Source organism: Megascapheus bottae, unplaced genomic scaffold (assembly GCF_031878675.1).
Source record: "Megascapheus bottae isolate mThoBot1 unplaced genomic scaffold, mThoBot2.hap1 H_2, whole genome shotgun sequence".
NCBI lineage: Eukaryota > Metazoa > Chordata > Mammalia > Rodentia > Geomyidae > Megascapheus > Megascapheus bottae.
Window position 1 is genome coordinate 1290161 of NW_028327859.1, and position 15012 is coordinate 1305172.

The 15012-nt window shown below is 37.8% G+C and overlaps 1 protein-coding gene across 7 annotated transcripts in view; it reads left to right on the forward strand.

Moving 5' to 3' along the window:
* LOC150038951 (estrogen-related receptor gamma) overlaps positions 1-15012 on the forward strand; it is a 540901-nt gene that overhangs the window by 347017 nt on the left and 178872 nt on the right. The window lies entirely within an intron of this gene.

Below are 15012 nucleotides of genomic sequence, written 5' to 3' on the forward strand. Positions count from 1 at the left end.
TGTTTCCAACTCTGGTCCCTAGCTTGTGTCCAGTTTCCCAGTTAGAAGGATGTGTCTGAGCAGCATGAACATCAGCAGGCTGCTAGCCAGAAGCAGGTGTGAACAACATAAAACAGGATTAACACTGAACCAAAGTGTGTACTAAAAACAGAACTCCTGCTTTGCTTTTACAAGAACTGTAGGAACAGACGATTGAAGCCACTCTGGGCCTGTTCACTCCCTGTTTACTAAATAGTGCTCAATGGGCAATGGAGAAAGTTTTGTTTTGGGGCAGAGAAGGCAGGCAAGGGATCATATTTGTATGTCTCTTTTTCTTCACCCTTGAGAAAATATAATTTCTGAAGAAAACCATTCCAGAACTTTCAAGGGGAGGGGATGAAACAGAAATTGACCTGTAAATCTTGAACCAGGATTACAGATTAGTATTGAGAACATATAATTCTTCTCTAGAGATTAAAAGTTGGTAGTTATATGTTGTATTTTCCATCTGCAAATATGTCATTGATTGGTTCTGTGTGTGTGTGTGTGTGTGTGTGTGTGTGTCTGTCTGTCTGTGTGTCTGTCTTAGGTAGACAGTTTTTATTTTCACCAAAGTAGGTAAGCCACAAATAAATATCTTATTAGAGATTTTATTTCCTTTTCAATTAAAATATTATTGTCTACATATGAAATAGAAAGCTTTTGAAAATTATAGTTACTGTAAAAGCCCATATGAGTTTGGCAAACGGACATTGTATTGAATTTATGACATTTAAGAAACTTTTTCATATCTTGCTTATGAAAGAGAAAGGTGGTTTGAAATATGCATTTCCTTTGATGATAAGTCTGGTATGTATATGTACTATGTATTAGATTGAATCTGGGAATCTATGTTCTTTATTAGTGTTAGACTAGCATGGATTTTGAAATTTTGAAGCTTGATTACATTCACTAAGAGATCTGTAATAAGAAGCTAATAAGTGAACCAGTTGGAGAAATTGCAGGTTGTGCACACACACACACACACATACACACACACACACACACACACGCGCGCGCACGCACATGTGTAAACTCATTTTAACAATGCAAATGTTGTTCCTCTCTCTCTCTCTCTCTCTCTCTCTCTCTCTCTCTCTCTCTCTCTTTCTCTCTCTCTTTCTCTCTCTCTCTCTCTCTCTCTCTCTCTCTCTCTCTCTCTCTCTCTCTCTCGTGTGTGTGTGTGTGTGTGTGTGTGTGTGCGCGCACACGCGCTTATGGTTAATGTTAATGTCACAGCACTGATTTTTACTGCTTCAAACATATGTTCAAATATAAACATTTATAAAGATTGCTTATACTGTTCAAGAATAAGATACACACTTCTTAAAATATATTTAAAAGTGTCAACAAGCATTTCTTTTTTTTGCCGGGGGGGGGTGATTATAGGGCTTGGACTCTGGGCCTGGGAGCTGTCCCTGAGCTCTTCAGCTCAAGGCTACTCCCCTACCCCTTGAGCCATGGTGCAGCTTCCAGTTTTCTAGTGGTTAATTGGAGATAAGAGTCTCAGTGCCTGGGCTGGCTTTGAACTGAGATCCGCAGATCTCAGCTTCCTGAGTAGTTAGGATTACAGGCATGAGCCACTGCACCTGGCTCAAAATTTTTAATTTGCTTTTAACATCCTGATGCTGGATGCTGAAATGACCTTTGTTATCTTTTATATAGCCAAGGCTTAAACTGTAATGACTTACTTATTATTTCAGCCTTATTATTTTATGTTACTTATATTCTTTTATTTTTTTAATAGTTGCTTGTTTCTAGGATTTTGCTGCAATTTTATTTTAGAAGCAATTGTGTCTCTGTCAGTTTAATTGTAGCAGTTTTGATACAAATATAATTTGCCAAGAATACCCACATTTTTATAAATTCAAAAATCTTATTTTAACTTCACAGTGCCTGTCACTTGCATTTTAATGCTGCTCTTCCCTGGGAATGCCCAGTCTATTCTGGTTAGTATTTTTAAATACATCTATTATGAACATTAATTAAATTGTGGGCCCATAGCTTAATGATAGTGAAATCAGATTTAGCAGATATTAGTTTAAAATTGATTTCTGAAGTGTATATAACTGTCAAATTGATTGCTTAAAGTAACTTCATATCCTGCAACAGAAAAGATTACATGCATTCATTTACAATTTTTAAAATCATTAAAGTAGTCAATTCAGTGCCTTTAAATGGCAGTTTCTTAATCATTGTTTCAAAAATGTTTGTGGGTACAGGTACAGTGTCACCAACAAAGATCCTGAAATAAAGCATCACAGCATATAATGAACATGAGTGCCTATCAGACATTTTAAAATAAGACTTTTTATACTTAAATAAGGATCAATCTTCAAAAATAAATTTAAATATTTGGTTTGTGTTACATTTAAGCAAATTCAAGTTCCCCTCCATACCCCTTTATGTTTGTTTTTTAAGCTGATGGGAATTTGGCATCATCAACATATGAGGAAGAGGACGTTTAGATCCTTATTCTCAGAGGTTTAACTGGGATATTCTGTGGCAAAGAATCAAACATAGGGCTTCAGATGAGCTAGATACATTTGCCACTGAGCCGTATCTCTGGTACCATTAAATCCAGGTCCTTTCTCCTTCTCCAGCTGAGAAGCCTTGAAAATTTTACCACTATAGTTGTCCTTACAATCTAAATTACAAAGTCCGGGTGCTGGTGGCTCATGTCTATAATCCTAGCTACTCAGGAAGCTGAGATCTAAGGATTGCGGTTCAAAGCCAACCAGAGCAGGAAAGTCCATGAAGTTCTTATCTACAATTAACTACCAGAAAATTGGAAGTGGCACTGTGGCTCAAGTCGTAGAGCACTAACCTTTTGCTGAAGAGCTCAGGGACAGCAGCCAGACCTAGAGTTCAAACCCCAAATCAAAAAAAAAATCCAAATGCATGTTATATATATTATATGCAATATCAAATCACATATCTATGTAATAGAATATAAGAGATTACATCTTGTATATATAATATACAAATTCACTGGAAGATAGTAAAAGAATAATTCCCAGGTTGTAGGGAATGCAAAGAGGATGTATTTGAACTGGAGGTTGAATTTCTTTGACATTGAGGACAAGGTTTGAATGAATAAACATTCAATTAAAGTAAATGACTATAGAAAATAGCTTTTATTAGGTATCCTTCTCCTTAATCTTGACCAACCCTCTCAGCTATTGTCTTTGTCTTTGCATTCCTGCAAAACTACCCAATAGACTTCCCCCAAGCCTCGGATTTTCATTTGCCTGAGAACTTGAAGGTGGGATTCAAACCTTTTCTCTCTCGTCTCTGAGCATCTCTTTCTGACTTAGGTGTTTTACATATAAGATTTCTTGGAAAATACAAATTGCTTGGCTTCAGATAATTAAAACGATTCTCCCATTTTTAGATGTTTATAATTAGATGATTAGCAAACTTAAGCAATAAGATTTATATTGGCATCAGTTAAGTGTATAGAAGGATTAAAATCATAGTATCATGGTACCATTGCCAATCAAAATATGCCAGAACTATCTTGAGAGGGTTTTTTGTCAAGTGAGATTATACTGCATGCTGCTGACTGCCTATCTCCTGATATCTTGGCATCATTATGTTGCAAGTTTCCAGTTGGAAATTATATATATATATATATATATATATATATATATATATATATTTAAATCATTTTTTGTTCCAATACTACAGGATCACATACTTCAGAGGGGATACAGTTTTGGAAATGGCAGGAAAAAAATGTGACAAAGAATGATCTCAACTTGAGCCTAGCTAATATTTTTCACAATATCACAATCAGCTATGGAATTATTTTCTTTGCTTTTTTTTTTTTAAAAATCCAACACTCTATATATGAGAAAGGTATTTTGCTTTTTTTTTGTAGGATCTGAATCATGAACTGAATCATCCAACTGATCTTTTCTCTTCATGGGACTTTTTGCAAATATTTGTGAGAATACTTCTCTTCTCCATGGTCTTTCTCCCTTTATTGTCATGAGTCCTCTGTTCCCCCACCTTTTGAAACTGAAAGGAAACGATCAAACCCCATATATACTTCTTTACTCAGACTGCCAGGATATATTCAGAAACCTTCTCCATAGTCTAGGGAAATGCACTAACAAAGTGATCGCATAAACCATGGAAGGTTGCTGGGTCACTGGGAGCTGGGAGGAAGTGGGCAGCTGGTAATTCAGGATTCCTCTGGTCCTGTATTGTAAAGAATTTGTCAATGCCCCACTTCCACCCCACCCCCAAACCACACACCATTCCATGTTCGGATGATGATAATGTACCTGGAAGGAAAAGGCAGAGCATGCCCAGGCAGTCAGCATCAGACAGGGCGCCATGCCATCTGCCCTACCTGCTGCTTCCACGCGTCCATCTGGTAACTGCAATCACTCATGGTAGGCCTCTTCTGAGGAACATTCGGGCTACAGAGCAGGCAGTGTGAATTATTTAGGTAGCTGGTATAAATAAAGAGAGGGAACAGAGGAAGTAACAGGGGAAAGAAGTGAAGAATGACGATTCTTTTGTCTTGGATGCTATAGGATATAATGCACCAAAATGTTCGTTTGTGTTGTAGATTAAGATGCATAGATGGCTGCACAGAGATGACAAGTCAAGCAATTCTGCCCAGATTGAGAAAATATTCTGACTGACTTTGTACTGATAGGCACTTTTTGGTAGGGAGTCTTTGAAACTTTGAACAGCAACAAATCTCATAAAAAGTCATTGATTCATCAGACATTAAATAACTGTGTATGCAGTGGACATGATGGTTTCTGAAGGCAGGGGCAATGTCATACCTGACCTTTTAGTGAGATATAGTTTCTATAGATTTATGTTTCTTTCCTCTTAAACATCAAAATGTAGAAACCAATAGTTTATTTGTATGCATGTCCCATCAAAACTAGTTGAAGTAGCTACCACTGTCTATAAGCATATAGAGGGATTCAGGCACACACGTTGACATTTACTAAATGTGAAAGGAATTTCTTCAAATATACAAGTTTGTGTATTATCAGCCTGGTTTTAGGGGTCTGGATAAATCACACGGCCAGGCCTGTATCCTAGGAATTGTACACTGCATGCCAAAAAGAAGTGCTTAAATTAAAAGCTGAAGTTAAATACTTTTTTATATTAAAATGGATTATGAAAAACAAAAAGTGTTTAAATTGTTTTAAAGTGTTTAAATTGTTTTCAAAGTCTCCCTGTCAGTGTTTTTATTCTTTTTTTTTTTTTTTTTTTTTTTTTTGCCAGTCATGGGGCTTGAACTCAGGGCCTGAGCACTGTCCTTGGACTTTTTCTCAAGGCTGGTATTCTACAACTTGAGCCACAGCACCACTTCCAGCTTTTTTTTTATGTATGTGGTACTGAGGAATTGAAGCCAGGATTCTGTGCATGCTAGGCAAGCACTCCACTACTAGGCCAAACTCCCAGGCCCCTCCCTGTCAATGTTTTGTATCTACCAAGATTGTTATAAGCTGGTATGGTGGCTCATGCCTGTAATCCTAGCTACTTAGGAGGTTGAGATCTGAGGGTCATGGTTCAAATCTAGCTTGGACACTAAAGAACATGAGACTCTTATCTCCAATTAATCACTAGAAAATGGGATGCTGGGCTCTGGCTCAAGAGGTAGGATGGTAGCCTTGAGGGGGGTAGAGCTCAGGAACAACACCCAGGCCCAAGAGTAGGGCCGTAGCCTGAAGCTGAAGTGCCCAGGACCGGAGTTCAAGCCCCATGCCCCACAAAAAAAGAAAGGTAAAGAAAAATTGTTTCATGAGTCTGTAACTATGAGAAAGCCCAGGAGAAAAAGAAATAGTGTACATAACAGTGTTTGTAAATTGTAAGTGAAGGTTTAGAACCATAGATGCAAATTTAAGTAGTAGTTGGTTATAGGAAGCTGTCATTTTCAGGTAAGACTAAAGGCTTTATAACTAAACTAATATATGGGTGTTTTTTAAAATCCATTCCTTTCATTTTTACTTTAAAGTTGAAATAGATACATAGATGGAATGGAATATAGATACATATATACTATTGTGTTATATGTAATTAGTTTATTATGTAGTTAGTTTTGGTATGAAACCAGGACTCAAACTCAGTACCTAACATTTCAGTTGCTTTACCAGTTAAACCATGCCTCCAATCTTAAGCTAGTTTATATTTTTAACTTATCTACCTATAGTAAAGCCATAGCAAAGAAAATGAGCTTGTTAATATCTCCTGATTCTGTGTGTTCAAGAAGAAGGGCAATCACATTGCTGAATCTAAAAGTTAACTAGTAAGTAACTCTCATTTTTTATGTACTTTAAGGTTATTGATTTATGTTCAGTCTTTCTGATATATATTTGGGGTGATTCCTTTACTCTCCATTCAAAACTTTTCTCCAGCACCAAATACAATGAGATATCTGCCTTGAGCCAGAAAAACTCTGAAAATTTAAGGCCTTCAAAACATTTCAGCTGGTTTTTGGCAACATGGAGTTTATCATCACCTAGTCAGTTTTGGGCCTCTATCTCTTTGCCTGATACCTCATCTCTCTTTTTCCCAGTCACATATTTAGTATAGCCCTCCCTACCCCCAGTTCTGTTTGAAAATGACCCCTAACTTCTATGTGTTTGTGATTATTAACAGAGCCTTTAAAATTTTTTCTTAAATTATCTTGCACACTTACTCCATATAGTTACTGGGATATTGTTTGTCCCTATAGCTAGGCAAAGGACAAAGTTGCAGAGCCTTGACTGTAGCAAGAGTAAGTTACCTTTGTTCAGAAGAGAGATTTGCTCTCAGCACTGGATTAGTCTCACTGTGGAAATGACTAACTTCAGGGAACATTGAGTGGTATATGAAGGCCCCTTAGCTATCCAGAGCTCTCAAATATTTTAGACAATTTTGAATCTCTTTCACCTCCTTTTGCATTGTGAGATGAGGGCATTCAGTTTCTCTGGTTTCCTCTGGACAGAGCTGGGGTAATTCACATGATGATATTGACAGAGCATGGACTCGTGTCCACATTGGCAGGAAGAGCACATGTTATCCTGAGGTATTACCAAACATGTTCATCTCAGCAGGGGGAGCCTTGAGTCGGTTTATTTCTACAGCATGATGGAGAGAGCTTTGGAAAGCAACATATATCAGCACATCATGCTTATTATGTAAACCTTTGCTTTTTTTTTAGCATTTTATAGATTTTTTCTTTCTTTCTAGTCTTGTAGGGCTAGATACATTTAATCTGGATATTAATTTACTGATGATTTTTTTCACTGATGATTTATTTTAAGACCTACACATCCAGCTGTTTTTTTTAATATTTTATTCTGATCATTTTTTTTAATGCTGATACAATCACTTGAAAGTCAGGGACTGGGTTCTGTTCCTTCACTTTTTCACTCAAGGCTGGTGCTCTGCCATTTGAGCCAGAGCTTCACTTCTGAGTTTTTGTTGGTTGATTGGAGGTAAGAATCGCATGGTCATTCTTGTTTAGGTTAGCTTTGAACTGTGATCCTCACATCTCAGTCTCCTGAAATAATTGGCATTATAGACACGAACCACTGGTACCCAGCCTCACTATACACACATTTATTCAGAAGTTTGACAGAAAATGTCATGATTTTATCAAGGACACATCCAGAAAGATATCTATTAGAGTTATGATGACTTTATAAGTATGTAATAAACCAGTGTGTCTAATGATTTTTTTTTGTCGGCTGAACACAGAGCCTGGGTATGGTCCCTGAGCCTCTTTGTGCCTGTAGCTAGCCCTCTACTATAGGAGCCACAGTGCCACTTCCAGTTTTTTTGAATAGTTAATTGGAGATCAGAGTCTCACAGAGATTTTTCTGTCTGGGCTGGCTGTGAAGCATGATCCTCAAATCTCAGCCTCTTGAGTAGCTAGGATTACAGGCTGAACCATCAATGCCGGGCTACTGGTAGATGAGGCTAAATGAAAGGATCTCCAGGATATAGAAGCAAGAGCTTTATATTGTGTAATTGTTATTCTTAATGTACTATGTTCACTTTGGCTGTCCTTTGGTTAATCTCATATTGTTACGGTATCTGATTTTGTTACCTGGCATATTGTATATATGTTTATTTATTTATTTGAAATAGGAAAGAGAAGGAGAGGGAAAGATGATTAGGAGGGTAGAGGGAGGAAAATGGGGACAAAAACATGAGAAGGGCTATCAATGTGTGAGAAGTAATGCACCTACTACGTGGCGAATATAACTGTAACCCCTCTATACATTACAATACAAAAGTAAAAGTAGAACACAAAGAAAAATCTTTGCACAGTACAGTATATATCTCTAAAGAAAATCTCTTTTTAGTGGTTCTTCTTGCACTTTGCTGTTGACAGTTAAGTGAAATCACATCTATTTATGGGAGGCTGGCTGCTTTAAATACTGCTGTCTAATGCAACTATGGTATTATTAATGATATGGGGTAAGTAGCAAGTAGTAGTGTGTATGTTACTTTTAATAGCCTCCCATAAAGAACTTCATTACCCCATTCATAAAAAAAAACAGAGATAGCACAGTAAATCACAGATATTTTTATGGCTGCCTAAGTGGGGAGGTAAGGTGACCATTTGGGGTGTTCCCAAGGAAAGGCTCATAAATAGAATGGTATTTATTTAAGCATGGAAAGCAGTGTGGCCCGGTCATCTTTTGTTCTGGGCTAGCACACTGAGTTCTAGGCATGATGCGATGCTAGATTCCTTTCATTTCTTTCAAGCTAGATAATACCTAGCTATATGTGACAGGGATAAGGCCCATAGTTAAATGGGGAGGGAGATGGATCCACTGATGAGTGGGAATAGAAGGAACAGCATTTGTGCACAAAGGAATGAAGTTGTTAAGGAAAAGCCACTAGCAATATTTTGCTACTAACACCATGAAGAAGATTGGATGGTTAATCTCAGGTTTCCCTACTGAGTATCATATTGGTTTTTGGTTTTGTTTTCTTTTTTAAAATAATGCACTTTACGTTGGGAACCAAGATAGTCTGGTACAGATTATGTGGGTCTGAAAGCCAGAGAAATTTATGCTGCAGCTTAACGTATGTTAAGCAAAAAGTGCTTGGCAAGAGAGCAGGCACTCGATATATTTTTCACAGCCACCCCCTTCCACCCACCATATTTTGCTGTTAATAATGGGGTTGTTAGTAGCACTAGAGAGAAAGTACAAAACTAAGATTTCACTTCTCAAAGCCAAATTAGCTTCTTACCTCAACCGACAAATTCTGAAGTTGAAATGAGTCATAATAAGGATTAGTCAGGGAAGCTTGAATCGAACCTATTTCTCTCTTGCATGTGTGAGTCCTTATCAGTCCCCTACTACTTATAATTGCTGGCTTCACTTTCTGGAATTAGCAAAAAAGAAAGCAAAGACAGAAACCAAGCCACTTGCTGGTTTCTTCCTGGCCTGGAATGTTAGGGAAGAACAGGACTATAAAAGTATAATAGATTCCTGCCTGTTGTTGTTATTGTTGTTATTGATGCAGATGTTATGTGTGTACTAAGGAGAAAATTGTAGGTTCTGGCAGATCCCCTCTGCTTCTGTCTTTTTACCTCTCTTTTGTAAAGCAAAGGAATGGCTTGGCTTTTATACTGATTAGTGCTGGCAGATCTACCTCTAGGTGTCCCTTACACATCTTAAGGGTTGGTAGTGTAAGAGCAGAGATCCCATTTGTAAGGGTATGAACAAATTAGTATATGAGTGTGTAATGACAGAGAAGGGGGGCAAAGAAAGAGAGGAGGGAGAGGAAGAAAGGGAGGAGAAAAGGAGAGTCAGGAGAGTCAGAAAGACACACACACACACACACACACACACACACACACACACACAGTGTTCTTAAGCAATGTTGGGTTTCAAATGAGTTTTCTTTAGAAAGCATTATATCTAATGATTGGGCTGATTTTATCCTCATGGGGTTACCTTTTATTTATCTGATAAAATGCTTAGAAAGTAATTCGTCAGGGGAACATCTTGTTATTGTAAATTTGCTGAATATACAATAAAATTGCCATATCACAGATGGGAAAATGAAGAGCTTAAAAAACTAAAATAGTCAGTCATCTTTCAGTTTGATTTTTTTCATATTTCTCCCTTTAAAACAAACATTTTGCAAAGTTTCCAATTTAATTGGAAGCAGCTGAGATAGTGTGTGTGTGTATATACACAAACATATATATACATATATATATATATATATGGGTGTGTGTGTGTGTGTGTGTGTGTGTGTGTGTGTGTGTGTGTGTGTGTGTGACAGGGGGTAGGGTACCATACTGGAAATTAGGAGGGTGTATAATAGAAGAACTAGATAATATTAGATATTGGTGCCTGGTTCTCTCTCCCTAGACCAACAATGACTGATATATCTGTTAAATTTCAGTCCAGGCTGATTGACTGAGTGGATTTATGTAAATTAAAAAAATACAGGTCAGATGCCTTTTCTGATAGAGTATAAATGAGGAAAGAAGAATATTCCTTTAATCTTCAAAGGAGGAAATCCATCCACAAAGCTTTCTCATCAATAAAGCAGGACAGCATTACTTTTGCAGATTTTGTCCCATAAGTTTTAGTTGATAAAAAACATTGTGCCAGACTTTACCGCCCCCAGTTTTTTAACAAGAGGTGATATCTGAATTAGCATATATGGTAAAGATTTTTTTTCCAGCTTGTGTGGCAGTTTGTTCTTGTGCTTTCTAGGGAGGAAAGGGGCAGAAATCGACTCCTATTTTGACTTCCAGTGTAACAAGTGAAAATAGCATGAGTTAAGGAACAATGACTTTTATTCATACTCATTGTCACTGCCTCATGTCCATTTGTCCATTGAAATGAGCCACTTATCATTCTTCTAGGATTTTCCTCTTTCAATATCAAGAGTTATGAAAGGAAAATTCCATTTTTCCCCCCTGGCCCTCCATGACAGGCAGACTGAAGATTGTGGTCATTTGGATTAAAAACATATCCATCACTAGCAGCCGGCAGGTTATTACGAGGTCTCCTTTGAATATATGAATGCATACACTGCACGGTGGAAGTCTAAGAATGCCAACTTTTTAGATAAATAATTATCCCATTGGTGATGTACAGCGTACTGTTGCCATATTTTCTCACTTTTACAACATTCTTGCCCTTATCACCCATCACATAAATCTTTTGCTTTCATATTTAATAAAACTACTAGGGCAACAACCCCCTGTTACCCAGTACACTCAACCAATCACACAGCATCATTTGACTGTCATTACTTGTTTTTATTTGTGACACATATTTTAGTAGACTGTCTAGTTTAAGCCTGACAGCCTATTTGATACAGCAAAGGCAGGTAAATAAGCAGATGACCTTACTGGTTGTTACCTGTGACCTCTACCTGTAGCCCTCAGTTTCTGAGGTTCTGAGTACAGAAAGATGAACCCATGCATCTGTCCACTAAATTTTGGAGATGGAAAAAAATAGGTACAGGCTAGAAAATTAGTGGCCATGTCTTAAGAGGCTCATTTCTCCTTATCCATGCTTCCCTGAGTCACCAGTCCTTAGCTATGGGAGATGAGAGCATTCCACCCTGTCTCTGTACAAGATTTGGGAATTGTTGAACCAGATACGTGATCTCATTCCCCATTTTCTTAGATCTCCCCTTAAGATATTTTTTCCTCACTATCAACCTGGAAAGTTACTGCTTATCCATTGACCATTAGCTGCTATTTATTTCTCTATTGGTTTTCCAGTAAAAGAATAGATGTTACTCTGAGGGTAGAGTCAACCAGGACAGATGTGTTCTAGGAGATTTGAAATCTTGGCTATCTGATGATTGGTTAGCTCCTGGGAAACAGTGATAGAAAGTTTAGTGTTTCCTTTTCTTCTCAAAAGACATTCCTTGGCTATGAAAAATAAAAAGAAATAGCTTTGTTTTCCTTCTGGAAAAAGGACAGTAAGTATCATGGCAGATCATCCCTTCAGGGATGTAGGGCTCTGAGATGTGACTGCAGAGCCGGTGAGATTGAGAATGGTTGTCTTCAGTACCATGCATGACATGGGAATCACACAAAGACTGATTTTGTGGTGTTTTCCAGAAGGACTATGCCTCATTCAGAAAACTCATTTGTTATTCTGGAACTGGTAAGAGATAGATTTCAAGCACACTGTGATATCTGGTTTTCCAGATATCGTGCTTAGTGACTATGATGGTCAAGTATAGTTCTAAGTTGTTTCTACATGTAAATTCCTCAGATTTTTGTAGCTGTTGTCCAAATGAAATCACACACACTGCTATCCTCAGTAGGTTTAGCTTGCATTATACATTAGTTCTAACACAAATACACACACAACCTCTTTGTGTAACTTTTTAAAATAAAATTATTTCAATGTATAGAGGGGTTACAGTTATATTTGCCAGATAGAAGGCATTACTTCTCACACATTGATATCCCTTCTTATATTTTTGTCCCCATTTCCTTCCCCCCTTCCCTCATTTTCCTCTCCTATTTGAGATAAACAAGTATCTATTTAATATACCAGGTATCTTTGTGTAACTTTTTGTGTGCATGTGCCAGTCCTGGGGTTTGAACTCAGGTCTTCTGTGCTATCCCTGAGCTTTTTCTGCTAGTGCTCTATCACTTGAGCCACTGGGGTTTTTTTTGTGTGTTGGGGGGATTAATTAGAGATAAGAGTCTTACGGACTTTGCTGTTCAGGCTGGTTTTGAACCATTATCCTCAGATCTTAGTGTTTCAAAAATCTAGATCACACACATGAGACATCAGTGCCTCACCTCTTTTTTTTTTTTTTGTAGCTTGTTGACCTTCCCAGGAGTATGACATTTTCCTTTGGGTACCTTATAGTCTTCCTTCCTAGACAGAACCATGCTTTGCACAGAGTGGATGCCACAGATGTGTGAAATGACGAATGAACACTGGGCAATATCATGAGTTCATCATATTCATCTCAGAAATGAAGTCATTTGGGGCCATACCATGAACTAATAACAATGGAATACTAATTAGTCTCAGACTATACTTCCTAAGTGTTTCAAGAGTACCCCCAAACTTAAAAGCCGAGTCATGTTTTTGTAAAGGTACCTCATGTTAATAGAGATTTATATTTCAAAGTGATATGAAGATTTGGTTCAAGATATTTTAATAATTAGATAAGTGAGGCACAGAAGATTATATGCATTAATTAGACATACCGTTAATTGATCACAGCAACAACATAGTCAGGAAGTTCTAGCTAATATCTACCTAATATCTACCTAGTATCCTTGATGTGAAATAAATCCAATTTTTTTCTTATTGGAATATAATTATTTTATCAGGTGACTAGTAATCATGATTCAGCCTCCTCCTCCTCCTCCTCCTCCTCCTCCTCCTCCTCCTCCTCCTCCTCCTCCTCCTCCTCCTCTCCCTCCTCCTCCCCTCCTCCTCCTCCTCCTCCTCACCCTCCTCCTCCTCCTCATTCTCCCCCCTCCCCTCCCCTCCCCCTCCCCTTCTTCCTCTTCTTCTTCCTCTTCCTCTTCCTCTTCCTCTTCCCCTTCCCCTTCCCCTTCCCCTTCCCCTTCCCCTTCTTTTTCTTCTTCTTCTTCTTCTTCTTCTTCTTCTTCTTCTTCTTCTTCTTCTTCTTCTTCCTCTTCTTCTTCTTCTTCCTCTTCTTCCTCTTCTTCCTCTTCTTCCTCTTCTTCCTCTTCTTCCTCTTCTTCCTCTTCTTCCTCTTCTTCCTCTTCTTCCTCTTCCTCCTCTTCCTCCTCTTCCTCCTCTTCCTCCTCCTCTTCCTCTTCCTCTTCCTCTTCCTCTTCCTCTTCCTCTTCCTCTTCCTCTCTTCTTCTTCTTCTTCTTCTTCTTCTTCTTCTTCTTCTTCTTCTTCTTCTTCTTCTTCTTCTTCTGTTGCTGCTGCTGAAGGCTATTGCCCTACTCCTTGAGCCACAACTCCACTTCAGGTTTTCTAGTGGTTAATTAGAGATGAGAGATTCACGGTCTTTAGTGCCTGGGCTGGCTTTGAAACGCAGTCCTCAGATCGCAGCTTCCTGAGTAGCTAAGATTGCAGGCATGAACCACAGCACCAAGTGATTCATCTTTATTTCTATGATATAATTAATCATAATATTTTCTGGGTTGCTAATGTACATTGAGTTTTCAGTGCCATTCATGTCCTTAGGCATTTAAGAACAAAGACTTTTTTTTACTTTATTTCATATTATTTCAGTTATGGTTTCCTTATGAGCTCAAATAGCCAGAATAGGAACATCGTAACATCTATTGAATATACAGTTGTTCAAGAAAAATAAACTATAGAAAAGTACTAAGTTTAGGAGATTAAAAGTATATGTAGCTATAGTTATACCACAACTGGCATATTTTGTTGGCTTGTTATTAAATATTTTTGGTGCAACATCTTGTCATTTAAAGGAAATTAATAATTCAAGCTGGAGTTCTAGCTCTACCACAGCCCCATTTCTTCATCTGTAACATGAAAATGAAACTTAGAAGCAGGATTATCTTGACAACCATTGGTGAGCTATATTTTCTGTATCCAACCACAGTGAGGGAAAAAAAAGACTTTCAAGTATAGTTAGTACGTGGAAGCAGGTCAATATTTCTTCAGAACATCATCTTGATAATCACAGACGTCTCCAAGGCATGTCTGGAGAGAACATTCTCAAATCTATCTGCACAGCTTCTTCATGATCTTCCCTGCCTTCTCTGTAGAGTCTAAGTGTTAGAATTTAAAGAATGCCATAGACAGGTAGAAATCAGACACAGGCTCAGGTGTGACCAAGTTCAGAACATTACTGATGTTATTCGTTTATTGTCCCATTAATATCTACTAAGTATTTTATGAAGTGGCAAAATCTGCTGAGGATATAACCTCATGCCTTCAAAAACATGTTCAATGTTTTAAAGAACTTTTTGTTAGGTAATGATTACAGACTCCTATGTGGTGGTGATTATAGACTCCTATACATTTATATGAAATAGTATGGAGAAATCCTGTGTA